The sequence below is a fragment of the Mauremys mutica genome, chromosome 8, assembly GCF_020497125.1.
Source record: "Mauremys mutica isolate MM-2020 ecotype Southern chromosome 8, ASM2049712v1, whole genome shotgun sequence".
Lineage (NCBI taxonomy): Eukaryota > Metazoa > Chordata > Testudines > Geoemydidae > Mauremys > Mauremys mutica.
In genome coordinates, this window is record NC_059079.1 from 103,547,951 (window position 1) to 103,556,498 (window position 8,548).

An 8,548-nucleotide genomic window follows, 5' to 3' on the forward strand; every position below is an offset into this window, starting at 1 on the left:
TGCATCACATTGATGACTCAGTTATCCTGTGATCAACCAATACACTCAAGACTTTCTCCTCCTCTCACTTCCAAATGATACATCCCCATCTTATAGCAAACATTCTTGTTAGTCCCTTGATGCCTAACCTTGCACTTTGCACAATTAAATTTTATCCCATATTTATTACTCCAGTTTATGAGGTCATCCAGATCATTTTGTAGGATATTCTGGTTCTCCTCCATATTGGCTGTGTCATCTGCAGATTTTATTAGCACACTCCCACTAATAAAAATGTTAAATAAGATTTGTCCTAAGATTGATCCCTGAGGAATTCCACTAGTAACCTCCCTCCAGCCTGACAGTTCACCTTTTAACCAGTTCTTTACCCACCTTTCAATTCTCCTGTTAGTTACATTGGAGAAAATGGGGATTAATTTCCCATGTGGAACTGTATTGAATGCCTTTCTGAAATTCAGACACATTCAATCTACTTGCATTTCCTTAGTCTAAAAAATCAATGATCTCAAAGAAGATCAGGTTGGTTTGGCACAATTTACCTTTTGTAAAACCATGTTGTATTTTATCCCAGTTACAGTTCACCTCTAACTACTCTTTCAAAATTTATTCCCGATACATTTGCATACTATTGAGGTCAAACTAACAGGCCTGTAGTTTCCCACATCACTTCCCCGCCCCCCTTTCTTAAAAAAAGAAGCTATAGTAACAATTCTCCAGTCATAGGGTATGATCCCTGAGTTTACAGATTCAATACAAATTCTTGCTATTGGGCTTGCAACTTCATATGCCAGTTTCTTTAATATTCTTGGATGGAGATTTTTCCGGGCCATCTGATTTAGTCCCATTAAGCTGTTTGAGTTTGACTTCCACTCAGATGTGGTAATATCTACCTCCATATCTGTGTACCTATTAGTCACCGTGCCACTCTCTCTAAACTGCCTCAGTTTTTAATAAGGCTAATGAAGAATGTATTTGGGTGCTGGGCCATACCTAGCTTATCTTTAATCTCCATCCCACCCTCAGGGTTTAGCAGTCCCACTTCTTTCTTTGTTTTTTATGTATATGGCTAGAGAACCTTTTACTATTGATTTTAATTCCCTTTGCAAGGTACAACTCTGTTTGGCTTTTGGCAGATCTCACTTTATTCCTACACTTTCTGACCTCCAAGAGGCATGGGTGGCAAGTTGGTAGAAATTTTGGTGGTGCCCAGAACCTGCCCCCCAACTCTGCCCCCCCAAACTCCACCCCCACCTGCCTAAGGCTTTGGGAGGGGGCTCAGCGGGGGAGGTCTGCGGTGCAGATCCTGGGCTGGGGATTAGGGTGCAGGAGAGGTGCAGGGTGCAGGCTTTGGGATGGAGTTTGGGTGCTGGGTGCAGGATCTGGGCTAGGGCAGGGGGTGGGTGTGCAGGAGGGGGTGAAGGGTGCAGGCTTTGGGACGGAGTTTGGGGTTGGGAAGGGGTGTGTGGGAAGGGGGGGTGCACCTTCTGGGGAGGGAGTTTGGGGATAGGAGGGAGTACAGGGGTGAGGACTGTGGAGCTGAGGAGGGGTTCATGATGCAGGAGGGGGCTCAGGGCTGGGGCAGAGGATTAGGGTGCAGATGGATGAGGTTTGGGGCTGAGGATGAGGGGTTCATGCTGTGGGGGGGCTCAGGGCTGGGGCTGAGGATTAGGGTGCGGGGGGATGAGGGGTTCATGATGCAGGGGTGCTCAGGGCTGGGGTTGAGGATTAGGGTGCGGGGGGATGAGGGCTCTGGCTGGGGCTGAGGGTTTGGGGTGGTGGAGAGGCTCAGGGTAAGGGCAGCCTACCTTGCCATGAGTGGAGAGCAGGCACTAGGACCCTGGGGCAGCAGACAGCCGTTCTGCTGGGAGCCGATGGGGTGGTTATACGGGGGGGCCAGGCGGGGGCTCAGACTTGCTCCAGGCAGGGACGCGGCGGGGCAGGGAGGCCCGTGGGGGCCGGGGCCCGATCCAGGCAGGGCCCGGGGAGAGACCCAGCTCCAAATATTGCTGGAGCAGGGCACCCAGCCCTGAATATTCCTGGAGCCCGGGCACCGCAGGTGTATATAACCTGCCGCCTATGCCAAGAGGTAGCTTTCCTTGTTGATTCATCCCATCTTCCATCCCTTCTGGGCTTTTGGCTTTCTCTTAATCACCCTGTTTGAGATGCTTGTTTATTATCCAGTTTGGTCTGCAACCCTTCCCTACAAATTTTTCCCCTTGCTTGGGATGCTGGCAGCAGATACTTTGTCAAAGTTGCAGAAACTAACTCCAAGCTTCCTCCACATTCAGATCCTTGAGTTCTTTGGTCCAGTCCATTTCCCTTAATTGTTTAAAGTTAGCCCTTTTGAAATCAAGGATGCTAGTTGCAGATCTATTTTTGTTTATCCTTCCATTTAGCTGAAACTAAATAAGCTCATGATCACTTGAACCAAGGTTGTCCCATACAAGCATACGATCCTCAGTACTCACCAATACCAAATCTAAAATGGCATCGCTTCCTGTTGGTTGAGCGACTATTTGTGAAGAAATCTGCCAGATATCACATCCAGGAAAAGCAGGGCCCTACTATTAATGGTAGCACTTGTCCTCCAATCTATATCTAAACTTACTAATGCTTGAATATTCCCAGCAGTGATTACCTTATTGGTAATTGATAAACTCATCAATGTGTTGAATTTGGCTGTATAAAGGATACCTGTTGTGGGAATGGGTAGAAAAGAGAATGTAATTGTTGACAGTGCCAATACCTTTATATCTGTTTTGCTGCCTTCAGTAGTTTACTCACTAATAGAAAGATGTCAGAGCTCTTTTGAAGCTCAGTCTATGAATACCCACTTTTTCAGTACTAATTAAGAAGTTCAAAGCTGAATAGGCATATGCTATTTAGCATAATGTTGCTTCAGTAAGATGGACTGCCAGAATTGATAGACTAGAGAGCTGCATGGTTTTACACTAGCTTCACTTACATTGCTCTTTGTCTCTGGGCTACATTCTAGCCTTTTCCTACTAATGACAGAAAAGAATGAATAAAGAAAATACAGGGTATGCTACCAAGCAAGTTAGATCCACAACTGCAGAGCTATTTGGTGAGAAGGGTAAGGACTGGAAGAATAAAACTACCCTAAGACACAATGTTAGGTCAAGGATTCATCTTTTTCCTAATGTGGACTATTTCCCTATCAATATACTGTGTGCAGCCTAACTCCCCTCCAGGCCCACATGACATCCTACTGGCAAGCACAGCAATTGATTACATGGAAATTAATTCTCTCCCAAGGGTATTTTAGAAGCTGGAATGAGCCAGTACTATGTGACTAGTCAACTCTGAACTACCAGCATATACTCTCACTACTAGTGGTGTTAGGTAAGCAGTGGAGGTGAGGTTCAATTAACTCTGAAGTGGTTTGATGCTCTGTTCTTTGCTGATCGTGCAGTTCTCGGATATTGAATGAGGACATTTGACTGCCATGGGACTCTGGGCCAAGTACAGCAATTACTGCCTTTTTAGCTACCTAATGCCAGGGGTTCTTTTGGAAATGTTTACAACAGTCTAATTTTGCTCTTGGTCTTTCCCCTCTGGCCCTGCTCTGGCTGTTTCTTTTAGGTGGCCACCTTCCTCACATACATCCTTCCCACCACCTCACTTACCTGCTGCTTAGTGGTGCTTGTCCCCCCTCTCCTCGTGTCGCACGTCCATGCTGCAAAGAGCAACATTCAAGTCAAATAATAGATTGATGGTTGCCAGTGCAGGTCTTAATACTCTTAGGGAATACTGTGAATTTAGTTCTGAACAGGTTTTTTGTTTTTCTTTTTTAAACTAAGAACTGAAGAATTAAATGCTCAGTTTGCTTTGTATATAGCAGCATCTGGTGAAGTCAGTTGGCTTGAGTCTTTCATGCACACACAGATATAGGGAGGGGGAACTTTAGAGCCAGAACTGACAATACAGGGGCTGTTGTATTATGCTCTAATAACCCCCTTCCTCAAAAAACAACAACTGGTTTCAAGTTGTCTCTCTCCTCTACAGGAATCCTCTGCTATTGGGTGCAGGCTGGACAGTGTATGGGCTGATAGCTGTACAATATGTTCAGTGGGTAAACCCCAGTATTATTCATTACATAGAATCCTCCAGATTTTCAGCATAGTCCTGTTCAGTTAATAAAGATCCATCTTAGACCAGACTCTAAGGTTGTTTTAAAAACAAAAAAATCAGACCACTAAACGGTATTGTGGCCACTCTGGGAATATCTACTCAGAGCCCCCACACCCTCTTTGTATCTGGTGTTTTCTCCCTTCCCAACAGATTTCCAATTGATGGCAGTTTCTGTGACAAAGCTATTACTAAGAATAGGCCTTACAGGAGATTAATCCAACTTCTACCCTTGGTGCTGAAAATGCACTGGTATTTAATCCTAGGCCCTGTAGGTCAGTGTTGTCTGGAAAGGCTGTGAATAGATGCTATTTGAGTGAGCCCATTAGAGTCAAACCCTGCATTAAAGCATGAGCCCTGCTGAAAAATTAGTCTAAAAAGGTACTATGTGATCCTCTGCATATACCTCCTTTAATAAAGCACTTTGAGATTTACTAAGAGCTACAGCAGCTACTGCTAGTTTTTTGGGTTTTTTTAAATAATGGAGCCAAAGTCAGGGTGATCTCAAAGCCTGTAAGGACAGAGATCTTCCAGCCAGGAAGGTGAAGCTCCTGCAAATTGAGAGTGGTGGAAGATGCTTCAAAGCCCTTTTTGAGAGAGGCCTCGATCTTTCTATCTGTGGATTCTTTATGTAGAATTCCTCTTCAGAGGGAACAGTGGCATCAACCTTTGTTGCCTCACCTCTAGAGCCCTTTGGTTCTTGAATGTTACAGAGCCTGAGGTTGCTCTTATTCATATCCTTGCCCTTCTTGGGCTTCTTCCTTCCCTAATCACTTGCTCAAAGGAGAATTGAGGGATATTGCTGCCTCATGGATTTTTTGAGGGGTGAAATGTACTCTTGGGGCTTACTGTTAACAACCTGCTCAATGTTCAGAGCCAGACACTCCTTTTCCTCAATAGGGGAGGAAGCAGAGAACTTCAAAATCGTCCTCTTCTGGCTCCCATTCCCCTTGGAAGGGAAAAACCTGTCCAGCTCAAGCCTCCTGGTTGGCTTGGGATGGATGGGGGCTGATTAGATGCCTGGCTTGTTTCCCCAAGGCACCCCTCTTTAGGGGGATGCATACCCCGGCTACCCAGAGGTCAGGAGGTTGGAATAAGGCTGAGCACAACTCCCTGTCTGCTGAGCCTGGGGAAGCTGTCTCTCTGAGAGTACCACTTTAATTTGACCCACTGCTTTCTTGACTGCTCTGCCATGCCTCTATGGGGCAGAAGAGCAAGCAGGGAGAAGCAGGACTCCTGAGGGGAGAGAACAGTGCTCCCCTCTGCCCAAAAAATTGGGAACCAAATTTAAAACAGAAGGTGTAAGGGAAGCAGCAAAAGAAACACCTGCTGTCTACTGCTGCATATTGAGATAATTTGGTAGCAAGCCAGGGTCATAGTTAGACTGTGATGCCAAAACACTGAGCCACCTCCATGAGCCGCAGGGAGAGCAGAAGAGTCCAGATTTTATGCAGAAAGAATGTGCAAGCCTGGATGCAAGGACCTAGATTAGTTCAAGTCAAAGATCAGATTATGGGCCTCAGTGATATGCAGGATGGTATCTGCTGTGATTGAGGAAAAAGGTGGGGGGAAGAAGAGAAGGATTAAAAGTTGTTTTAGCCATGTTGAGCTTGAGCTGTCAGACAGACATTAGTTCAGACAGGTGACAGGACTGGAGTAGAGAGGTAGATCTGAGAGCTGTCAGCATAGAGATAGTAGTTGAATGTCTGTAGATGAGATTACTCAAAAATAAAGACTGAAAGGGTGAAGAGAAGGAAAGTAAGGGCACAACCCTATGAAATGCCCACAGGAAGTTAAGGAGGGAAGGACTGGGAGCATCTTCTGAAGGAGCTATTATTGATGGTGGAGAATCAGGAAAGGACAGTCGCCGAAGCCAAAGGAATACTAGAGAATGAGGATGGAGTACTGACTGGTTCTGTGCTTTGGGCAAGAGCCATTTTGATTGAGAGCAAGAGCTGGAAGGTAGACTGGAGGAGGTCTAAAATAGAACGGAGAGGGATACTGGCTTGATTGTAGACAGTACATTCAGTGAGCTTAGAGATGAAGGGGAGATGGGGTGGTCATTTGAAAGGCAAGTGGGGTCATGGCTGTTTATGGTGGGTATTTTGGGGGGTAGATAGAGACTCGTGTGCTTGTACTGTGAGGGAGGGAGGAAGGAAAGGGATGAGAGTGGACATGAGGGCAATCAGGAAGTGGGTGGGGATGGGGTTACTGGATCAAGTAGAGGTCACACAAATTTTTGCATGTGGGCTAGGGTAGAAAGATGAGTGATATGAGGGGATGCCTAGGGTCATGTATTTTGTCATTCTCTTGAAAAATCATTAAGAATGTGGTTTAAGGAGTGTGTGAAAAGTGGCAAAAATAAGGCTGAGATTTCAGGCTTAGGATTCAATTGACAGGAAGATATCAGGAGAGAGAATAAATGTAATGGAGGAAGTCAAGGTATCTGGCAAAAACCTCACGATATGCAGCAGGATGACAGCAGCCAAAGAGGAAGTGGATGTTGAATGCAAGGGCTGAAAGTTGGCAAGGGTAACAAGAGTTAAGGGTGGAGAACAGGAAGGCTGGAGAAAGTCAGCCATATAAATGAAAGGGAGGGGAGGACTGAATGCAGACAAATTAATGCTGATGAATTAGAAATCAGGGAAAGGCCAGCTGATAGGATGACCGAGGGGCTCGTGGGTAATGCCAAAAGATCACAGCTTGTTGAAGATAAGTTGAATGACTGACTCTTTTGGGGAGTTGAGAGGATTGAAGCTAGTGCTGCAAGTTGAACGTAGAGATGAGAAAATGTGCAGTGTGTGTTAAGTCTAGTCAGGATGTGTGGGAGATTGAGCGCCAGGAGTTGAAAGCATAGAGGAAGGCTGAGGTGGGTGAATGGTAGCCGATAGCAGCAGGGTAAGGGACAAGAGTGCTGTTCAAAGGGGAGTTGGAAGCAGCAGGAAAGGAGCTGACCACTACTCCTATGGTCTCATCTAGACTAGGTAGTATGAGGATAGATGCGTCCTTAAAGTTAGGTCTGCACTGTTAAAGGTATCAGAGGGGGTAGCCCTGTTAGTCTGGATCTGTAAACGCAGAAAGAAGTCCTGTGGCACCTTACAGACGTATTGGAGCATGAGCAATACATCTGTTAGTCTATAAGGTGCCACAGGACTCTGCTGCTTTTACTGTTAACGGTGAGATTCCTGATTCATGTAGATATACTCATGCTAACTCTCAAACAAGAGTGCTAAAAAGCATAGCTGTGGTGGCACAGGCTACCCATACCAACTACAAACCCACCTGGACCCTGTAGGCACTTGGCATGGCCAGCTTGTGCCACTACAGCTACACTATTTTTAGCACACTAGCTCTCATCAAGCTCACAGTATGTCTATCACCACCACCCCAGCTCCTTGTATAGACATACTTTAAGGGTAGGTCTATACTCACCATCCGGGTCAACACGGTGAGTTCGACTTCTCGCAGTTCGAACTATCGCGTCTAATCAAGACGCGATAATTCAAACTCCCTGTGCGCTCCGGTCGACTCCGGAACTCCACCGCGAACGGCGGCGTCGACCTTGGAGCCGCGGAGTTCGACACCGCCGCGTCTGGACGGGTAAGTCAGTCGAACTAGGGTACTTCAAGTCTAGTTCGACCCCCCCCCCCAGTGTAGACCAGGCCTAAGAGGGCAGAGGCAGGGTCAGATCCAGTTCTTTGAGCCAGAACTGGTGCAATAAAAGAGTTCACAAGTAGTTGAGTTGTTTTTTAGAGCAGTTATTCCAGAGCCAGCAGTGGGAAGGAATGGTAGGATGGGTGGAAGGTGGTTCAGATGTGGATCGGGAACCTAGCTATGCTGGTAAGAGAATGGGGCAGGCAGGATTAAAGAGTAACAGGTAGAGGTGGGGAGATAGCACAGTGAAAGCAAGCAGGAAATAGAGCCAGTGGAGGGTGCAAGAGGGAAAGACTGAGGGTATCATGCAGGGAGGCATAAGGGTGTGTGGTAAGTGGGTATGATTAGAAAACCAAGCCATCCCAAATAAGGTTTGAAGGCATACTCTTGGAGCTGAACTGGTTGCTGTTACAGGAAAAGCCCTCCAATTCCATTCCCTGTTGGTGGTAAGGGAGTATGGCAAGGTGCGATATAGCAGTCCCTAGTCTGATGCTGTGTTGCTTTTCATGTACATGTTCAGACTGTTTAGAGGTGGGGGGGGAAGCATTGGCCTGCTAAACCCAGGGTTGTGAATTCAATCCTGGAGGGGGCCACTTAGGGATCTGAGGCAAAAATCAGTACTTGGTCCTGCTGGTGAAGGCAGGGAGCTGGACTTAATGACCTTTCCAGTTCTAGGAGATAGGAATAGAGTCACTTGCCAGAAACAAGTTTTTTCCCCAGGAGTGCAGTACAAGTGGACCACCAC